Below are 21,027 nucleotides of genomic sequence, written 5' to 3' on the forward strand. Positions count from 1 at the left end.
TTAATCTTTCATTTTGTTCTTTAGTTCATTTGTAACGTGTGTTTAATCATATAAAAGAAACCATGTGATGTTATTAAGCTAGTGTCTGATTTATTTCTCTTAACGTATTAACTTAAAGATCAAATCCATTTTCCTACAGATGACTTAAGTTTCTTTGCATTTTATTGTGTACATATTGAGTTATGTTTTCTTAATAAATTATCTTTTTCTCTGTGAAATCACTATTACTGTGAAATATTTTTTCCGACTTCTATCTGATATTAATATAGCCTTACTAGTATTTCTTGCTTTTTTACTGTATTTTTTATTCTTTTAAACTAACCTGTTTTCATATCAAATGTTTCTTACAGGTCATATATAATCAGATATAGCCTTGAATCCCATTGGACAACTTACGCTTTTTAGACTAGAGACTTTAGTCCATTTTATTTAACATAATGATTAATATTCTTCATATCTACCTCCTTGCATTTTTTCTAGTTGCTCCACCTAATTTGTATTTAATCTGTTCATTTTATTTCCTGAATACTTTTTCATTATTTTCAGGGTTCTCTTTTAATTCTTCTTTTTATACATTTTATTACACTAAGAGCTCTATCTCTTTGGGTATGTTTTCAAAAAATTGATTGCTCTATGGCTCAGTCTAGTGCATTTTGAATACATCAGAGATTTGAGTTAATAGTATATCATTTCATATAAAGTACCCTTACAAAGGTAAAGCCCAGCTAACTTTTGTACTATTCATGTCACGTTTTTAATAATATTTACTAAAACTCATGACATTGTGTTACTATTTTGATAGATATTTATTTTACAGAGAAATTGAGGTAAACAAAATGGTTTTTGTTTTTTCCAACATATTAACCTTCTGCTCTTGCTCATTAGTTTTTGCAAATTCAAATTCCAGTCTGATGAGAAGTCAACTGTCATTAAGATCACTGTTTCTCTGTAAGCCATGAGTCTTTATTAATTGACTGCTTTCAAGATTATTTCTTTATTTTCAGCATTTTTGGTGTGATCTAGCTACAGTTCTCTCTGTATTGGTGTCATTGAGATTCTTTGTTCTATGAGCTCATCCTTCACATATAACTTGTGAAAAACTTAGCTGTTACTTCTTCATACTTTTTTGTATCTTCTTTTTCCTTTTCTTCCAGCACTCTAATTATCTACCCATTAAATTACTTGATGTTTTCCCTTAAAGCATCTGAGAGTTCATTTAGTTTTTTAAATATTTTAATCTCTGTTCTTCAGAGTGATCTGTCTCTAAATGCACTTAATTTTCATTAGCAGTTTCCTGTTAAGCTCATACTAATACTTCAAATATTCCAGATTTTTTGATTCCATAAAAATTCTTATATGACTGCTTTTCACTAATTATGGTAATGCTGTCTTTTAAATCTTTGAACACCTTTATAGAGTTGTTTGGAGGTTCCTTCTGCTAATTTCAACAAAATATGGATTACCTTGAGATCTATATCTATTGAATGTTTTAAAAAATATTATGGATCACATCTTGATGATGCTTTTCCTGTCTAGTAATTTCCATGTGCATAGTAGACATTATGAATGACGAACTGTTCCAAACTACGAGAGCTTCCTTTCAAGAGCTTTAATGTTTGTTCTGTCAGGTATTGGCCCACCTTTCCTGTCCTGTGAGTGTGGGCTTAGTTTGCAGTTAGGATCTATTTTAAATAGCCTTATGGTGATGCTTTCGTGTGAGATGATGGTTCTCTGAGATCTCAAGTGGAGACTTGGGACATTCAGTGAAGTTTCTCTCCCTTGGCTTAGTGAAAATTTTAATACTTTCTATGTAACCATATGATTCCCAATTCCATCTCCAAAGACATCTGCTAAGCTTCCTGGAGCTTCAATTTGTATACCTCGTCCCTCAGCTAAGGACCTATGGTGAATCCTCAACTAGATGTTTAGAACCTCTATTTGTGAAGACCCCTATTCTCTGTATTTCTGCTCCTCCAAATCCAGCCACTCAACGGCCCAGGACTCTAATTCCTTTTCAGCAAGTGCAACTGCCGCTCAGTTTGAACTCCGCCCACTTGCACCTTGGCAGTAAGGTGCCCCAGGAAAATCCTGCACTTCACCTCACATGTGGTTTTGAACACTACGGTCTGCACTGTCTGTTGTTCAATGTCTTAAAACATTTGTCTCATATGCTTGTCTAGCTTTACAACTTTTGGCAGAAGAGTGAGCTTCATCATCTGTTATTCTGTCATGACTGGAAATGGATGTTTTCCTCATTTTTTTCTTGGTACTTGAGAGTGAACCCAAGACCTTCACACTGAGGTACATCTCCAGTCTTTTCTTACTTTGCTGAGACAGGGTATCATTAAGCTGCTAAATTGCTGAAGCTGGGTTTGATCTGATAATCTTTCTGCCTCAGCCTCCCATGGGGCTGGACTTGGCTACTCTCTTAAGTATCTTTTTAAAAGGGAAGATGTTATTTAAGTTATAAATACTGATTTGTTTTTGGGCTAGTTCTGCAATTTAAATTTTAGTAGTATTTGATTAATTTGTGGATAGATTGGATGTATTTTTGGATTTTTTCAGTCATATTTTGTTGGTACAATTCAGATATACATGATGATTATATTCATCGTTGAGAATTTGTACCTGTACATGATATAACTTGATTCTTTTCTCCCCATTCCCTTACCATCCCTTCATTTCCTCCTCCCTTCCACATTTACAAAAGTTTTGCCTCAATTTTTCCTTTTTTTTCTCACTATTTTTAAAAGTTTTCCCTTCTTTCCTCCCCAAGTCCCCATGCCCATCCCCATTTGAACATTTTATTCTATTTCACAATACCTAATATACCTTTTGGTCCCTTTTTATACTTTTGGTTTCTCACATTAGAGAAACAATGTGGAATTTACACATGTGTGTCCAATTTATTTCACTTAAGAATATGGTCTCAAGGTGCATCCATTTACCTAGGAATGTGTCAAGTTTATCCTTCTGTGTGGCAGACTAGTACTTCATTTATAAGGAGATTGGATATATTTTAACTCTTTCTCAGATTCTTGAGAGACCTTTAATAAAAAAACTAAGTATCTTGGTTACAATTGGCAACACAGATTAACTCTTACATAAGCTACTAAATAGCCATCTCTGGGTTTGTTGAGGAGAGTTGCATTGGCCTTGGCTCTGTCACCAACCAGCATTTAAGTGTTACCTTAGATTTTTGACCTCAGTTTCACTATCTGAAAAGTGAATCAAATAGGTTGTTCTCACTTTGACATTTGGGGACTGTCATGGGGTGGTAACATTTAATCTTTCTTTTTTTTATATTTAGTCTTTTTTGACAGCAAGCTTTTTCTAAGGGACTGACTGATGGGGATTCTGGGTATGCTGAATCTTGGAATTATTGGAATAGATATAAAAAGATCTTGAGGCAGAAAAACCAAATTTCATTAACTGATAACTTTGCACATAACCAGGTTTCATTATGAAAGATAAAATTACCAGCAGAAAGAATTTAAAAACAGGTGTTTATCACATTTTCTGGATTTTTCCTAATGATGTCTATCATTATCATCCCTCCCGATTTTGCTGTTTTTCCCACTCTTCTTCATATGTCATGTGTTTTTATGTTTATAACCATCTCAATGAAATCCTTACTATCTTCATTTCACAGATGAAAAAAATGGAAGGTCAGAGAGGTTAAATGATTCTTCAAAGGTGATACAGTAAACTAGGTCATTGTAACTTGCTGTTGTTTACATTTCTAATGGTTTTGGGAGAATTCTATCCCAATAGTAGGTGACTGTAATTTTGGTCAAAAGGATCCACTTTTCTTTTCCTTAGTCTATAACATGAATATAAGTTTTTGATACACTTGATTCTTACAAGAACTTTCTGATTATGGGTCCTTCACAGGTCAGGGATCTGAGGCTAAGTAAAATTCTCCAAAGAAACACTCACAGTTAATAAATGGCGAAGCTGGAATTTAAATTGATCTCTTACTGCTTCCAAAACTGTACATGTGGTCTGCTTTAGTTGAGTCATGGTTAGGAACAGAACACAAAGTATCAAGGGAGTATTCAGGAAGGTATTACCATTTATGCTGGGGGCATAAATTGGTGTATTCACTTGGAAGACTATTTGCCTTTATTTAGTAAAGTTCCCCTCCTAGATATAAACCCAACAGAAATGTCTGCATATGTCTAAGAGTGCTCACATGATAATCCAAATGACCATTGTGAATAGATTGAATGTATAGATTTTAGAATATTCAGTGAAGGCCCATTAAGCAGAAAGAAAAATGAACTCTACTCTATGTAGCAACTCCATGGGTGCCTCTTTTGGAAGGATGAATCCAAGCACAAAAGGCTACACCTTATAACTCCATTTACATAAGTTACCAAAAAATAGAAAAGGTTTCATTTCTTGTTATAAGTCAGGAAATCACTTATCCATGAGGGGAAGAGTGAGGGGACCGATTGGCAGGGGGTACAAATGGAGTTGTTGGCCTCAACAGAGACTACTCAAATGTGTTTACTTTGGGATAATTATTCGAGGTAAACATTTATGACATAGATTTTACCATTAGCATATTATATTTTAACAATGAAATTTAATGAAGGGAAAAAAGAATAAAACTAAATGTAAAATTGTTTTCTTGAAAATTGATGTAGTTGTCTGTGTTCGTCTGATTTCTTATAGAAAGCAATTACTTAATCTGCTTTGTGAGGTTCATCTGAAGTTTAAAATATACATAAAGTACACTATGGTCCTGCAGTCATCTCATTGCCTTCTTTCTTTATTAAGGGGATGCCTGATTTCTGGCCTGAGCTTTGTAATTTCAACTCAAGCTTGAAAAGCTCATCTCCAGGAATCGTTTTTGTAAATCCATCACATGCTGGTGGCAGAGAGGCAACATGAATCCTGAATATGAAAGGCTCAAGGCACCTGACGCAGAAATGGCTAGATTCTTTAATCAAACTGAGTGAACTCTGGGTATGCTATCTTGGTCAATGGAATTGAAAGATATTTCGTTAGGCATTGTGATTCTTTGAAGTGGACCTTGGTTGCATTTTACCTTCCAAATCTAGCTGAGTGGAGCTCACACATTACTTTTCTCCACTCATCTGCTTTAGCGAAGATTTTGCCCTTGTGCGCTAGGGAGGAGCATGTGACCCAGTCTCAGCCAATCATTGCACTCTATCCTTTGGCGGCAGTGATTGGTTCAGGCTGTACTCCTGACACAATTGAAGGCCACCGGGCCAATCACTCTTAGCTCTGAATTTCGGTTTGGATTGTGTCCTGCAGGTCCGAATGTGGCACTGGCAAAGAAGGTTATCCCAGAATACAGAGTGGGAAGATTGGAGGTGGTAGATTCTGATTCATTTCTGCCTCAAATCAGCTCATCCTGCGGACCTTTTATTATGTAAACCAGTACATACTCTTTTGCTTCAAGTCTTTTTAGATTGGATTTACTGTTATTTGCTACCAAAACTGTGCTAATTGTTATGCTCACCTATTCCCTGCCTCCTCTGTATCTCCAAATTTACTTTATTACGTGAGTGATGGAGTTAATTCTAATGACCACCCTCCTCTAGCTGTTGGGAAAAATCCTAATAGCTCAGATGCTGGGAAGATTTCTTTGGCTTGAAGATAATGATGATGACGACGACCATAACAATACTGGCAAACCCCCAGACTTTTCCAAACTTCTCAGCAGTTGCACGGCAAGTTCACACCATCGTCTGTTGGCAAGATGTGGCAAATATTGCAGCTCAGCGAGAGGAGTGAGAAACCCATGTCCTAAGCAGTTGGGTGGCTCTTCTTCCTAGCAGTGTTAGCTCTATTTACGCCTCCCAAACTTTTCTCTGTGTGTATGTGAGTACGTGTGTGTGTGTGTGCACGCGCATGTGTGTGGGAGGGCTTGGACTCTCTTCCTCTTTTGTTATGGGGGAGAACAGGGAGCAGATTGGAACAGGTTGTAACACTTCCGCACGCTTGTGTCCCGGTGCTTATTTCATAGTGCTGTCTGCCAATTGGCGTCTGGATCTCTTGCCTCTTTGATTTATGTATTTATTGTAAAGCAGCCAAATTTTGGAGAAGAGGAGAGGATGTTCTAATTTAATAGTAAGAGCAAGGTGTAATTTCTTATAAATGGAGGGAAATGCACCCACATCTTTATTTGATGTCAGAAAATGAGAATCTGTTCAGGGCTTTCTCCACCCTTTGAAACATTAAGACATAGGATGTCATTTCACTAGATGAGTATCTCAGTGCTTTTATGAGACATGATCATCTTATTTTTGTAGGTGTGATTTTTAAATTTGGCAGGTATTAAAAAATAAAGATAAGAATGGAGAAAAGACAACCCCAATCTTTCAAATAAGCATAGCCCTCTACTTTTAAACCAATCACTAGTTTTCTTTTTTAAATGGGTTAAAAAATACATTCTGTCGGGGAGCGTGGTTTGCCCACCAGAGTTGGTGGTCATTGCAAAATTCAAGGGCTGAAACAGCTGGGAAAACCTGAATAGGCCTGTGAAAATAGTTGGAAGATGAAGAATAAAAATGACTCTGGTGGTAAACAATCCCCACACTCCCTGAGGCTGCAGGCTGGGAGGTCCTTGTTTGCCTGACTTGTATCAAGAGCTCCCGTGGGACCCCATCCCTGTTGTCTTTGCAGGAATATTTCCTACCTTGGATACTACCCTCCCTGGCTGCCCTCCATATAAAGTAAATTTATTCTATCGGGCTGAGTGTGGTGCTGCCCAACAAAATGTCAGTGTGGTGGGGGAGGGCTGGGAGGACAGGACTGCCAGCCAAGCCTGGGCTGGGGCGGGAGCTGCCCTCCTCCATCCCGGCATCTCCTCCCGCCCCACTAGGGGCTCAGTCGGTGTGTACTGCGGTGTGTGCTACAGACTCAAATTCTATTCATCTGGTTTTGAAATGAGAAATTCTCTTTGTCCCTGTCTTGCCTCCTCCATCTCTGTTAACCCATTCTGAATGCTTCCAGGCAGCCTTTGTTTCATCCCTGGGTGTGCTGTGACTTTTCAAGTCCTGAGTGTGGACTCAGATTCTAGCCTTGGCTTTGCAGTGCCTGACTAATGTAGAAGACATCGCAACTGCAATGTGCCTCAGTTTTTCCTTCATTCAAAATGGGTATAGTGATATTTGCCTCCTTACCTTTTGCAGACATAATGAAATTCAAATGAAATTATAGATGTGAAAGTAATTAAGAGAAATGCTCTATGCATGATCATTATTATTTTATTTAGAGCCCTATTTAATCACACATTTCTACTAAAGACATGGTCTAAAAACAAGAAGAGAAATAAGAGCTGCATCTGACTGAAACCTTGGGGTAAAAAATTCCCTTTTTCTGGAGAGAACTTGATGTGATCCGGTCATTGCATGTAAAATGCGTTAAGAATGTGATCTGTACTTCATCATTTTAAAATTCAAACATTCCTGGGTCTTTTTTCCCCTCACCCTGTTCATATTTATCTTCTTGGTCCTGCCTTCATTGGGCACCACATTTGTATTGATAAATTGTAGGTAGTGAGAGATGTATTGATGGGATGGAGACAGTTCAAAATGTAGAGTGCTGTGGCTTTGCATATCATTACACCTAGCTAGCTTTTTGCCTCCTGAAAGCTGTCGATTTGTGCATTATTGCTATTCAGGCTGATAAATGACAGTAATTGTTCTTAAGTTGAAGAGCTGGTTTAATATGCTGTCTGGCCTGGGAATTTCCTGAGCACCAGGGTTAAACTAGTGCTCCACTAGAGCTAGCAAAATGGCCCTTTTTTTCATCACAGACTATAGAGTTAATTGAATTACTTGCTATTCATGCAGTTTGTAGCCTTGATTCTAAAGATACCATGCACTGTGTGGGGGGAAGCATTCTGCACGGCTCAGGATAACCATGGGCCTTGTTTCAAGGACACCCTCCTGTTTCTCTGCATAGGGGGCACTTACCATTCTACAACTCAGTTTGCTGCCTGGTTCCTGGACTTGCCACAGGTTACTTTGGGTAGTGTCTCCAGGGCTATCTGAGCCACACTAAAGGATAGCAGGATCCCCAAAGCTGCAAAAATGATTTTTTTCTGAGGCTCTCTTGCATCTTTTCTTGAATCAGAACACTTGAGTTTTGCGCATTTTATTTTCTTTCTTTTGTTTGTTTCCCTAACTTTTGGATTTGGAACTTGTTCTATGATTTAACTGGAGATTAAGTTGCTGGTCTCTGTGGCAGAGCCCTGGCTAGGCACAAGTCATTCTGTGTTTTCTCTCCTAGTGACTCAGCCTCTAACCCAACCATTTATCCCACAGGCTCCTTCAAGCCACCTTCTCAAACCTAAGTGCTTTTTCTTGGCCAAAGATAGAGAAGAAATTAGCTGCAAGAAACTGGAGAATATCATTTGCCTTTGGAGGAATGTTTCCTTGGATTCTGCTGTGTAGACAGGTTTCCAGAAAAGTAGCCTCTTAGCTGTCCATCTGACAGTCTTATCTTCATGGTATTTCTGGGCTGGTTTGTCCCCATGGAAACCAAAAAGCAAATGCAAAGCAAATTAGAAACCTGGCTTTTCTCATTGACCCCATCTTCGAGATTTGTTAAAAAATTTCATATTTGCTTCTCTCTGGAGCTGAGTGTCTCTTTCTCCAAAGCCTGGCTTCTCCATCTCTGTCCCATTTTTGCAAGGTTAAAATCAGGTTGTTTCTCTCATATTTCTCTCTCATTCTCTCCCTCAATGAAAGAGAATGCTAGATCCTAAGGGGTGTTCCATGCCCTAACAGGTAACATTTACCCTGATTCTGTCTAATTTCAGAAAAGTTTGGAAGGCTCTTTCTGTATGCCTTCTCTTTGATCTCAGAGCTCACATGTGCCTGCGGGAGCAGGACTAAAGCACAGGACTCCATGCCAGAGTGACTGGAGTAAGAAAGGCTCCCATTTAGGGACATTAAACATTTCTCATCATCAAAGTCCATAAAAATCCATCTTTTGCTACCTGACACGACATGAGATAATGAAAGAAGATTGCCTAAGTGTAAATCATTTGGGTCTATTGGTAACACTGTTTAGAATGAAATTCATGTGTAATAGAACTTCCGATCAGAAATGAACAGTTTCCCAGACAAAGCTATCACAAGTTCCATAATTTCATATGGATGCTTCCAACACTAATGGAACCGGTGCATTGTGCTTGATAATGCTCTGGCCAGAAAAGGATCATTTTTCCTAGTTCAGTAACTAGCAGATCATTCACCCCACTTCTACCTGTCCAGCACCCCTGAACTGTAAAACTGTATATCTCACACCTTTAATGGATTAGAGAAAGAGGGGAGTTCATAGGTGACTCCTCTGTAGGGTGGGAGAAGACCTTTCCCTTGGCATCACAGTGACCTGTGGAGTTTTCTAGGGACTGATGAAAGTTGAGGTCCTTTTTGAACGTCTGTGTCCTTCACCGCCCACCTCTGCACTGTATACCCTGGGCTTCATTAAAGCTTGTGCTGGAAGCCCAGTGAGCCCAAGAGCATGAAATATGCCTCACTGGTGTCCTGAGAAATGCTTGTAGGTGAGTGCTGTGGAACATGGAAATAAATAACATGGAATCAAATGTCGTTCTTCCTGCCATCTTCTGATTATGCCAGCCTTCTGATTATGTCAGAAGAGAGGTTCATTTGGTGCAAATGTCTTACATTTGCTTACTTCTTTTTATTAAATAAAAAAGAAAGAAAAGGGAAAGCAAGCCTTGGATTCAGAATCATCTGCAGGCAGCAGTGTTCAGCTAGAGCTAAATAATGCCATGTGTAAAAAATGGCATTTACTGTGTAGTTGCATTTTATTTATGAAAATTGATACTGATTTCCCTTTATAATTGTGATAAAAATTCCTGTCAAACAATTTTCTTTAAATAAAGTGATTCAACTTAAAAGAAAATATTGATTATGCAAGAACACAAGTCGTGCTGTCTCCTGTAATAGATCCTGAAGGTGCTGTGAGGTTCCCTGTAGCTGAGGAAGCTTCCCAGTTGGTGGGAGGGCCTGGTGGCCCAGGGCAGGTCACCTCTCCCCAGAATTCCTTTATTGTTTAGAAATCACTATAATTCTGTATGATTTCTGAGTTGCCTTAAAAACTCTGCTGCCTTGTATAATTATTATGGGCCAATTAAAAAACTCCAAAAAGCAAAAGCTGAAGAAAAGAGAAATATTTGAAGAGATGTGCATGCTAATTATCTTGATTTGTTCATGTTACAATACATACGTGTTTCTTAAGTATCAAATAGAGGCCCATAATTATGAACAAGTATTATGTATGCATACTTGTAATTTCAGTATTCTGGAAGGCTGAGGCAGGAGGACAGAAACTTCCAGCCTGGCCTGGACAACTTAGCATTGAAGTGAGACTCTGTCTCCAAATAAAAAATAGAAAAAGGCTCAGAGGTGTAGCTCGATGGTAAGGCCTTGGGTACAATCTCAGTTTCCTCAAAAACAACAAAACAACCTCAAACCAAAACAAACAACCACCCGATAACTAAAGTGTCTTATTTTATGTTTGTAAAAGGAATATTTTTTGTGTAAAAATTGAAATATACAGAACACACACACACATCCACACTATAAAGGAAATCAGAGAATATGAAATCCCCTAAGATTCTACCCACTAGAGATAACCATTGCTATGTCTTGTTTTATTTTACATTGGTCCTTTAATATGCAATGATACACACAATACTTCTCCTTTAAACAAAACTGTGGTTACAAGCTACATATGATTTTGTGATCTGTACCTTAGTTTTCACTTGAATTGTGAATATTTTCCCAAGTCATGATTTTCTGTGATGCCCAATGTTTGATCATTCAATTAAAATCAATCTGATAATATTTCTTGAAGCACCTTTTAGGCATCTGCAATGCACTGGTGCCCAAACAAAAGTGCTCACCATGAGGAGTTTAATTCTAGGTGCTTTTGGCTGGAATCATTTTTCTCAACCAATGCCTTATAATTGCAGATTTAGAAGGTTCGATACAGTAAATAAATAACTCTGCAACTGACATCCTGGATCCTGAAACATTTTGCACATTTCTATTTCCTTCAGAAAAATCTGTGGAAGTAGAGTCTCTGGTTATAAAGAGAGAAACTTTCCAAAAACTTATTTTGAGATCTACTTTATTTTTCTTAAAATTATTTGTCATTTGTATAATCTTGTCCACGAAGTACCTGTGCTTTTTTGTTTTCGTTTGTATTTTGCTCATTTTCTAACTGGTTTTTTTTCACTGTTGAGTTTTGAGAACATGTTATATATTCCAGACATTAGTTCTTTGTTGGTTGTGTGATTTACAACTATTTTCTCCTGGTCTTTATCTGTCTTCTTCAGAGGGAGTTTGCAGAACAAAGTTTTTAATTTTGGTGAGGCCAAATATGTCACTTGACTTTTAAACTGGCGTGCTCACTCAATACTGAGAAACAAAATCCTCTTAAAAATACATATTTCTTACTAAGCACAGAGGATTTATTTTGGATGGAAAAGACCATGGTTAGAAAATGTACACTTCTTGCGTATATGCAGTTAGAGAGTAAAGATACTATTTAACAACTATTTATATAATTGCAGTGGGGAAACATGCTCTCAAGGAAAGGAGCAGAGTTTTTGAGGGTATAACAGTGTGTATTCACCCTCTTCTGATTCTATAACATATACCCAATGTAATCAGTTTATAAAGAGGAAAGATTTGTTTTGGCTCACAGTTTTGGAAGTTTCAACCTGTGATTGTTTGGTCCCTTTGCTGTTGGGCCTGTGGATTGCTAGCATATCATGTCAGGCATTCACCTCACAGTTGTGTGTGGGAGGAGCCAACAGCCCTCTGAGGGCAGTGCCTCCAGTGACTTAAGACTTTCCACTGGACCCTACTCTCCTCCAATTGCACCAACCTGGGGACAAAGTGCTCCACACACAGGCTTCCGGAGACATGTAAGATCCAAATTGTAGCAGTATCTGAAAAGGCCTGTTTCCCTCAAGGAGTATTGTTCATGTAGAAAATGAAGACTGAGGAGAAGCTGACTGGACATCAAAAGAGGAGTGGGCACAAGGCCACCAGCAGAGGCAGGAGAACTTGGCATGGACGAGATTGGGAGAGGTGAGTGAGGTGGGGCACATGGGCAGCAGGGCAGATGGAAGGGACAGCCCGGGGCAAGCTCTGGAGATTTGGTGGGAGTTTAAGTGCTATCCCTAGAGCAACAGGAGCCGAGGAAAAATTTCATTGGATGAAGGGTCTTGTGAACATGTTATTGAACTTGGCAAAAAGAATAATGAATAATGTCATACTTTTTCTTACATAGAAATGACAACTCCGTGTTCATGTGAACAAGTTAGGTGTCTAGATTACTGGTTGATTTATTTACATATTGAGGTCTAGAATGCTCTTTAGTTAAATAAAATTTTCAAAGGGCTGTGTGTGTAGCTCAGAGACAAGGGACTTGTCTGATATGCGCAAAGCTCTGAATTCAATCTCCCAACACTGGAAAAATACCATTTAGAAAATTCCATTTTATGTCTAGGGTTTGTGAAATATGCTTAGTTTCAAAAAATGGCTGAAATTAGGGAACTACCGATGTCTCAGGGAGAAAACAACTATAGGTAATGCCAAGGTTGTCAGAGGCCTGAGGTATTGCAACCCTAAGCATCAGGGATACCGCTTCTGTCTGTTATATATAAAGCCAGCAGACTTTGCACACAGTAGGAGCTTCATGATGGCATGGGTGAGTGAGAAAGGTGGCTGACAATGGCTGGCAAAGGACACGGATGTGGCTTTGGAACTGCACATGATTATTTCCATGTGTCATAAAGTCAGTCTCTGTGGCAATGCCTTTGCAGATTTGCTTCTGCATTCAAGGCCTATGACCCCATACTTTGGTCTGAGCAGGAATTGGGAAATGCCCATTGCTTGGGAGGTCCCGCCCCTTCCTTTATCTAGGATGTCAGGCTAATATAGCAGTCCTGCCTGTGGGGAGACAAGAGGACAAGAAAAACGAAAAAGAGAGATAGGCCTTTCCAAGCATATCATGCGCTCAGAATTCTCATTTGTGACACTTAAGGGACACGGCACCAGGTGCCACTGGCACTTAGCTGGAACCTGTGGCCCGACCTGTAAGGTGTATATGAAGGAATATCTAGGATCTGGACTGTGTCCCAGAAAGGTGTTTTGGAAAGTGGAGGTAATTCTTTATGGATGATTTCTGTCCCATACCTGGTCCTTCCCAGGTCCAGGGCAGCCTCTGAACTTGGCAGCATCCCCAGGCTCCCCATGTGGAGGAGTTGGGTGCTGCGGACGTGTGGAGTTCCCTCGAGGCTGTGCACCCACCGAGTTGGATCTTTGTGGGGGCAGAAGGGAATAGGCCAGTTGTAACACCAGCTGTCTGTGCACGAACTGCTTAATTTCAAAATCATGCCACAGACAGAATTAAAAACACCACACTTGAGTTAAAGTGAGCGAAAGGAACAAAGAGAAAAATTTCTAACATGGAACACAGTGATAATGTGCCGGATGCTCCGCAGGGCCTGGGAGCCCGAGAAAAGGGTCTCTCTCAGTGATGCCCAGGAGGCCCATTGGACTTTTTGATGATTAAACAAACAGATAACCCTTAAGCACCTGCCTCCCCTCATCTGAGAATAACCAATATCTGTGAGTATATTAGACTCGGCTTCTCCCTTGCTGGTCTGTCATGTGAAATTTGGCAAATTGTTGGTTCAAGGATGTGGCAGATCCACCTTAACTTTAACTGTGTAGGAGGCCTGAGGGGCACAGAGGGAATGCTAATGCCCTCCCTGCCCAGGGCTCAGTCCTTCCAAGTGGTTAGGATGCGCAGCACAGTGCGGATCGCCGAGTGGCCTGGAAGTACTTAGATATTCCATTTTAGTGTTATATATGTTTTTAAAAGTAGACACAGCTTCAAATGAAATGCAAAGCAACAGCTCTGGGGAGCAGCAGCCCCTTTCCCTGTCGTGGTATTTGGAACGTGTCAGAAATACCTAATGGGGAGGGAGGCTTTGGCCATCTGGTGGCCTTGGAGGGTGGGTATGTGGGCCACGGTCTGTGGGATGATGCAGAATTAATATCCTCTAAGGCTGTGTTTCTTCCGGTCCTCCCCACACCCATGGAGCAAGTCTCTGCCCTCTGCACTCTTGATGTTCATTCTGTGGACACTATTCTGGACATACCTCTGCTTGGTCCATGGGGACACAGAGTGAGACACGGTCCTTGGTGATTTATTCCCATGCCTCTCCCTCTTTCTGCTTTAGGTGGACTGTGTGCATGGTGAGAACAGAGGCAATGTCTTATTTATCTTTTTGCCTCCTTGGGTATAATGCAGCGCCTGTTGAATGCTGATTGGAAAATCGTGCTAATGTTTCTTCTCTCTCTTGAACCTCTTGGCTTTGCATCCATCCTGGGATCCATATCCATTCTTTCAGCTAACTTTTCCTGAGCCATCTCTATATACCTGTCACATAACTATATTTGCACGCTTCCAGGAAGAACCAATTCACTCTGGAAGCTGCCTAGGTGATTCAGTCTATGTGGGGCGTGTGTCTCAAGTGTTATGGGGCTTTCCTCACTATAGGCCAAATGTCTGGTTAGGCGTTGGCCATCTCAGCATCTGTGGCCTGTTAGGGTCTCAGATGTCCCAAGAAAGAGTGGAGTGGGAGATATAGGATCCTGCTTTCTCCAAAGGAGGCATTAGGGTTATGCATTCAGACCATGTGGGGGATTCAGTGGATATTCAAATTTATTAATCAGGAAAACTGTAATGGTGGACAAATGTTTTGATTATTAACAAATAGTTTGGTTTAAGTGAGGGATTCATAGGTGGATACAAGGTCACTGCCCTGAACAAGAAAGCTGTTATGTACTCCAGGATCGGGCAACCTTCCAGCCCCTTTCCTGCTCCAGATCTTCAGTCCAAGATGGGTCTCTGGGCTGTGTCTCCCTAGGATCCAGTATGGACCACTGAACTCACCTGTGATTTCCCTTTTGTTTTTATCTTGTCCTTGCTAAAGATAAAATATTGGGGGTAAAAACACAAGGCGTGGCTTGGAGAAGTGAACACAGGGCTCTTAGAGTTTAGGGGGCTTCAGCCTGTCCTTGGGTTAGGAGCCCCTCTCCCCAGCAAGGCTCCCGCTTTGGCACCTGGAACCTTGCTTCTGACCACCCCCACGACAGTTTCCTCCCGAGGCCTCTCTGCAACACAGGCATCCGGTTCAGACTCTGAGCTTCTGTCTTCTTTTCCTAGTGAGTGGTTTCCAGGAATTCTCACCTTCCCCAAACCACTAGGGGAAGCCCCTCCTTGCCTCTTTTGACTAGATTACATTGCTTCTTCCTCTCTGCAGCTCAAAACAGAGAAGTATACCGAGTAGGAAAACTTATTTTTTCTCTCTTCACTCTGGAAGCCAGCCTTGATCTGAATGTTCCTATAGCAACATTAATTCTCCCAAGTTGCACCTACTGTATAATAAGTTATATATATAGAAGACCTACTGGGATCCAAATACCCCATATGTGCAAGCGAATGAGTTAATGCTGCCGTGAGAATTAACAGCGTTCCGTTTCCTGATTTCCATACTTTTAAAGTTACAACCTGTATTTGCTGGGTGCTCTGGATACAGGGCTTGAGGAAGGATGTGGGTGCTGTTGTGGCACAGATCTGCCTTCATCGCTGGAGAAGTTTTGAGCCCTGAGAGGGAAATAAACTTGGGGAGCCAGTGGCCTTTCTACTCCCCTGGAACTATTCCTTGAGCTCAGCTCTGACGATCTTGGCCTCCAGGATTATCTGATAGTGAAGCTGGACTGCAAGGGTCTTAGAGTGAGAGAAAGATCTGATAAGTCTTGCAGACAGATGGGGGTCAGCCAGGCCTGGGGTCTGATGCACTGGAGTCTTGTGGTGTAGGCAATCCCAGACCAATGCTTTTGCCCCCTCCTCCCATGGGCCAGTGGGAAAATGTGGATTGTTTGGGTTTTGGTAAAATTAGGGCTTTTAAGGTTTCTGCACTGGTGTTTACATTGGCTAGGTTATACGGTATCTGTAAGCAAGGAATGGCGGGATGATGGTAAAGATGCTGGTTGATGTTGTGCTGCTCAGTCTCTGTAGTGAATGGTCTGCTTTTACCACAGGCCTGTGAAATGTGCTCTGTGATTTTCTCCCATTGTACAGATGAGGAAAGTGAGGTTTTGGACCAAATAAACAAGTCAGGCAACTGCTGGAATCAGAATTCTCAAGTTGCATTCCCAGAAGCACCTGTTCTACGTAGCTGTCACAGGTGCTGGCAGTATGGCTTGCAGGTGGAGCAAGGCTCCTTGACCTGATTCTGCCACTTTAAGCCCTGCCTTGTGTCTTCACTTGTGACCTTGAGAGACACAGTGTGGCTTTAAGGCACAGATGGCAGGTTGGGGAGCCTCCTGGAGCATATCTTGGGGCTGCTGCCCCTCTATTTCACTCTTGGGAGAGGCATGTGTCACCTGCTCATCAGGGTCAGGACCTGCCCCAAGGAAAACCAGCACCCCGAGTGAGGGGGACTTCGTTCTCATCTGTGCTCAGTGCGGTTGTGCCCTGAGTGTGCCAGGGTGGCCACACCTCCCACTGAATGCCTTTCCTGAAAGAGGCACTTGTGAACATAGGGGGAGGATGAGAGTCAGAGTGAAGAGTGATGAGAGAGACCACAGTGGAACTGGCCTTCAGGCCTGTGGGCTGAGGCGAGATGGGTCAATGTAAGGAGGAGCTTGTGCTTTTTGGGTCCCCGTGGGTGACGCTGATCCTCAGAGGCTGGCAACAACCTTGCCTCTGTGTGTGTGTGTGTGTGTGTGTGTGCTCTGCGTGTGTACAAGTGTGGTGTGCATGTCTACACATACACGTGGGTACCTGGGGATGCCAGGGCCGCTGTCTCTCATTGTCCCTGCCGGCTATGGCCTTCAGGGGGACTTGGCCAGAATATGGGGCTTCTGGCTCGCTGCTGTATCTCCAGTTGTGACTCAGATCACTATCAACCACCAGGGGGAGCCATCGTGCAGTTCGTTGCCTCTTCTACAATATTGAAGTTCTAAAACTGCTTAAGAATTAGTACTTTAAAACCAGATGGGGAAGAGTCCGACTCATTTCTGGTCGTTTCTTCCTTCCTGCATTTAATGAAAGGCCTTTTCCTACTCTGACCACAGCCGACGGATGCCCTGCAGGGGCATAAAACTCAATAGACACTCACGGAGATAAAAACCGCTCTAAAAGTTCTTGATTCTAAACCTTCTTTTATGGCCTCTTATAGAAGTGCTCCTGGAAGGCTATTTTGAGAAATGAAACGGTCCATTTGTCCCCTTGTAAAGCTGGGCTGCTTTCCTGCTGGTGCTTCTAGCCCCCCCCTGCCCCGCAGAGCTGGGGTCAGCTGTGGGAGCAGCAGGCAGGAAGCCAGGTGGCCCAGGGATGGGGAGCAAAATGGGGAGGTGGTGGGCTGCTCTGGGGGCTCTAGAGTCTGGGTTGTCCCCTTGCCTGAGTTCACATCCACCAGGACACCAGCCAGGAGGTGCAACCATAGTGAGAAGATGCCCACTTCCAACTTGGAAGTGTTCAATTTTGTGCAGGTGTGTGGTGCAGCACAGAGTCGGGGTGCCAGGAGGACAAGACATGGCACAATCAGGGGCCTGGAGGCCTGGATAGGAAAGGTTGAAGTGGGAGAAGGAGGCTGGGGCACGGGCTGAAACACTCACACGTTGTTTCTCCTCCTTCCACACAGACTGGCCTGGTAGCAGGCGTGATACTGCAGAACATAGATGCGGTTAAGTTCCTGACTTTTAGTGTTCAAAGGTGCCTTCATCTGCTAGGGCTATGATAACCACGGGCTACAGTCAGGGAAGCTTAGATCAAGGAAGTTTATTTTCTCACATTTCTGGAGGCTGAAAGTCTGAGATCAAGGGATTGGGAGGGTGATTTATTTTGAGACCTTTCTCCTTAGCTTGTGGATGGCTGTCTTCTCCCGTGTCTTCACGTCATCTGACATCCACTGTGTCTTGGTCTCTCTTAAGGACGCCAGTCACACTGGCTAAGATCTGTTCTAATGACCTCACTTCACCTTAATTACCTCTCTAAAGATGCTGTCTCCAAAAAGAGTCAGATTATGAGGTGTTGCGGGACAGGACTTCAACATATGAATTTATCTGGCTGTGGTGGGAGCAATTCAGCCCAGAATGGAAGACATAAACAGACGATTTAGAAGACTTCCAGAGGAAGGGAAGAGACTTTCAACCTTCACTCCCTTTATCCTGAAACTACAGATTCCCCTGGCGGGAGGGGATGTAGGACAGAGTGAGGGGAAAGTGGGAGGTAGCCGTCCCTTAGGGATCTGCCACTTTCCTCCAGTGCCTCTCCTCATCTGTCTCCTGTTCTGTCCTCACCTGCTTCTTTCAAAGCCTGTGTATGGCAAGTTCGTGGTTGAACGTGTTGAGCTCTCCGTAGAGCTGGATTCTTCCCTGGCCTTTGCAGATTCTACCCTCCAGGGCATTTGCCCCCCACTCTGAAGAGTGCATTGTCCAAGGTATTAACCCTCCAACCTGTAATCCATTACATTAACCAGGAAGGGGAGAGTGAAAATGGTATGACCAGTCCACCAGTCACCAGCTTGGGGATGTTTTCACACCAGCTGCAAGCCCATCTAACTGTTTTCCTCCTGTTCAGAGTGTCTGGGAGGATGGGTGAAATTGCATCAGGAATGTGGACATGGGGAATAAAGGTACAATTTCTGACTGGTGGAGATGAAAAGCCTTCTACCCCATCCACTGCTCTAGGAGATGTGCTCTCCTGACAATATCACCAGGCGGAGAGCAGTTCAGGCGTAAGTCTAGTTTGAAATGAGGAGGCTCATGCAGTTCCCAGAAATGGAGTTTCAGCCATGTTTGAGCAAGGAGAAGTGAGAATGCTCCTGCCTTATCCCGACTTGCTTTTTTCATCTCTTCCCATCCTCTTTCTCCCAGTGTGTAGTGGGCATTCGTGAGTTAATGACTACTTCTTCTCTATAGAAGGAGTCCTAGGCTTGTCCCCCACTGGGTCTTCTATAGACTCAGCGGCTCACCCACTATGCCAAAATTCTTAACGAATGTAGACTGTAGATCCACAATAATTGAATTATTTTGTTATAGTAGTATAAAATGATATCAAAGTTCCGTAACTTTTACTGAGTTCTTCCCATGTGCTTGGCATCGTGTTAGCACTTTTCCTTGCATTATTTCATTAAATCTTCATAGCCACTCAATAAAGAAGATAGTAACATTCCTGACTACAGATCATACAAAAGTAAATGTAAGCTCCCCTTTTTATAGCTTTTATACAACTATAAAACCAAGCAACACTTGCAAATTGAATGCAAACAAAATTATAAAACCAATACAATTTAAAATAGCATTGTTCATTTAATGGAAAGGATGATACTGTTTTGCTGAAACTTAGTCATGACTTACAGCACAAATCCCAAACTGACAAATACATCCAGATTGGTGCGATTACATTTCTTTGGCGTCAGGTCAGGGGAAGGTGACTCAGTTGTTCTTTTGTTGCTATCACTGGTGACAGGGGAGGGATTTCTTTTTTCCTTGCCCCTTTCTTTCTTTACCTCTCTAGTTCCTTGATGAAGAGCCAATAATGAAGAGAAGATAATTTATCAGCACATGAAGTTATGTTCCGAGTGCTATCAAGACTAGCAAAATAAAGTCACTGGCAGAATCTGAAGAAACTGACATGTCCAAAAAATCTTAACATTGGTTTTGAAAGAACTGACCATTTCCTGGGACATGGATCCAGGGGGAGGCTATAGGGATAGAAAGAAACCAAGAGAATGACAGAGACCATAAAGAGAAGGTTCCAGTTGTCCCAGGTGGATTCTGCACGTCCTGAAAGTTCAATTATTGGAAAAAAATTGGAGGAAGGCATAGATGTGTTATATGAAGTGTGATTAAAAATTAAGATAAATGTTTAAATTTTAAAAAGTTATTACAGTAAAAGACATATTGCCATTAATACTGCTCGAAATGCTCCTGTCTTTGAACAGACTTATCCCATCATTTTGACTATTTTCTGAAGCAGTTCTGGAAATCCTCTTGTGTGGGTCTTTAGTTGTGCTCTTGTAGTGGTCATGATGTCCTGAATCAATTCAAATGTTTGCATTTCACGGTCCTTTTGACTTTGGAGAAGGGCCAGAAGTCACATGGTGTCAGATGTAGTGGGTAAAGTAGAGAAGGGCACACCATAAAGTTTTTATGAACCTGCCTTTCCTTTAGATGACTCCCAGTGGCAGCATTCCCTGTGCATTTTTATCACAAGTTTAAAGACACTCAAGAAAGAAGATTCCAAGAACTGTTTCAGAAAGTGGCAAGAATAATGATATAAACGTGTTTGAAGTGAGGAGGGAGTATTTTGAAGAGGATTAATGGCAATGTGCCTTTTACCATAATGAATTTTTGAAGAATTTAAATACTCATTATATATTTTGATCACACCCTCATATATTTCAGTCTTTTGTCTCTCCATTGTTCCTCCTGCAGTGGAGTTCAGATCCAGTCTGAATTGCATAGTGAGACCTTGCTTCACACACACACACACACACACACACTCACTCACACTCACACATGCACACACGCACATGGTCTGTTCAAAGGAGATGCTGCCTATTGTAATAGCTAAGGGCTGCCATGGAGGAGCACTGCCCAATTCCCAAAGCAGAGGGTACTGATTTTCACTGTAGAGTGCCACTCACAAACCAGGTGACTTCATAATGAGATTTTATTTCTCTAGGCCATCAGTTTTCTCTTTCTTTGTTTCTTCCTTTTTGGTAGCAGGAATCAAACTGATGACCTTGCATTTGCCAGGCAGGCACCTTGCTGCCAAGCTACGTCCCCGGTCCTAGGCCATTAGCTTTCTAAAAAAAAAAAAAATAGTGTTCATGAGATAATGGTGGGGCCAAATGAGACCACAAAGATACATGTACTGTGGCCTTTGTCAGGCAGGATGGGCTGCACAAAGGCT

Source organism: Cavia porcellus, unplaced genomic scaffold (assembly GCF_034190915.1).
Source record: "Cavia porcellus strain 051 isolate PalLab524CR breed Dunkin Hartley unplaced genomic scaffold, mCavPor4.1 scaffold_7, whole genome shotgun sequence".
Classification (NCBI taxonomy): Eukaryota; Metazoa; Chordata; class Mammalia; order Rodentia; family Caviidae; genus Cavia; species Cavia porcellus.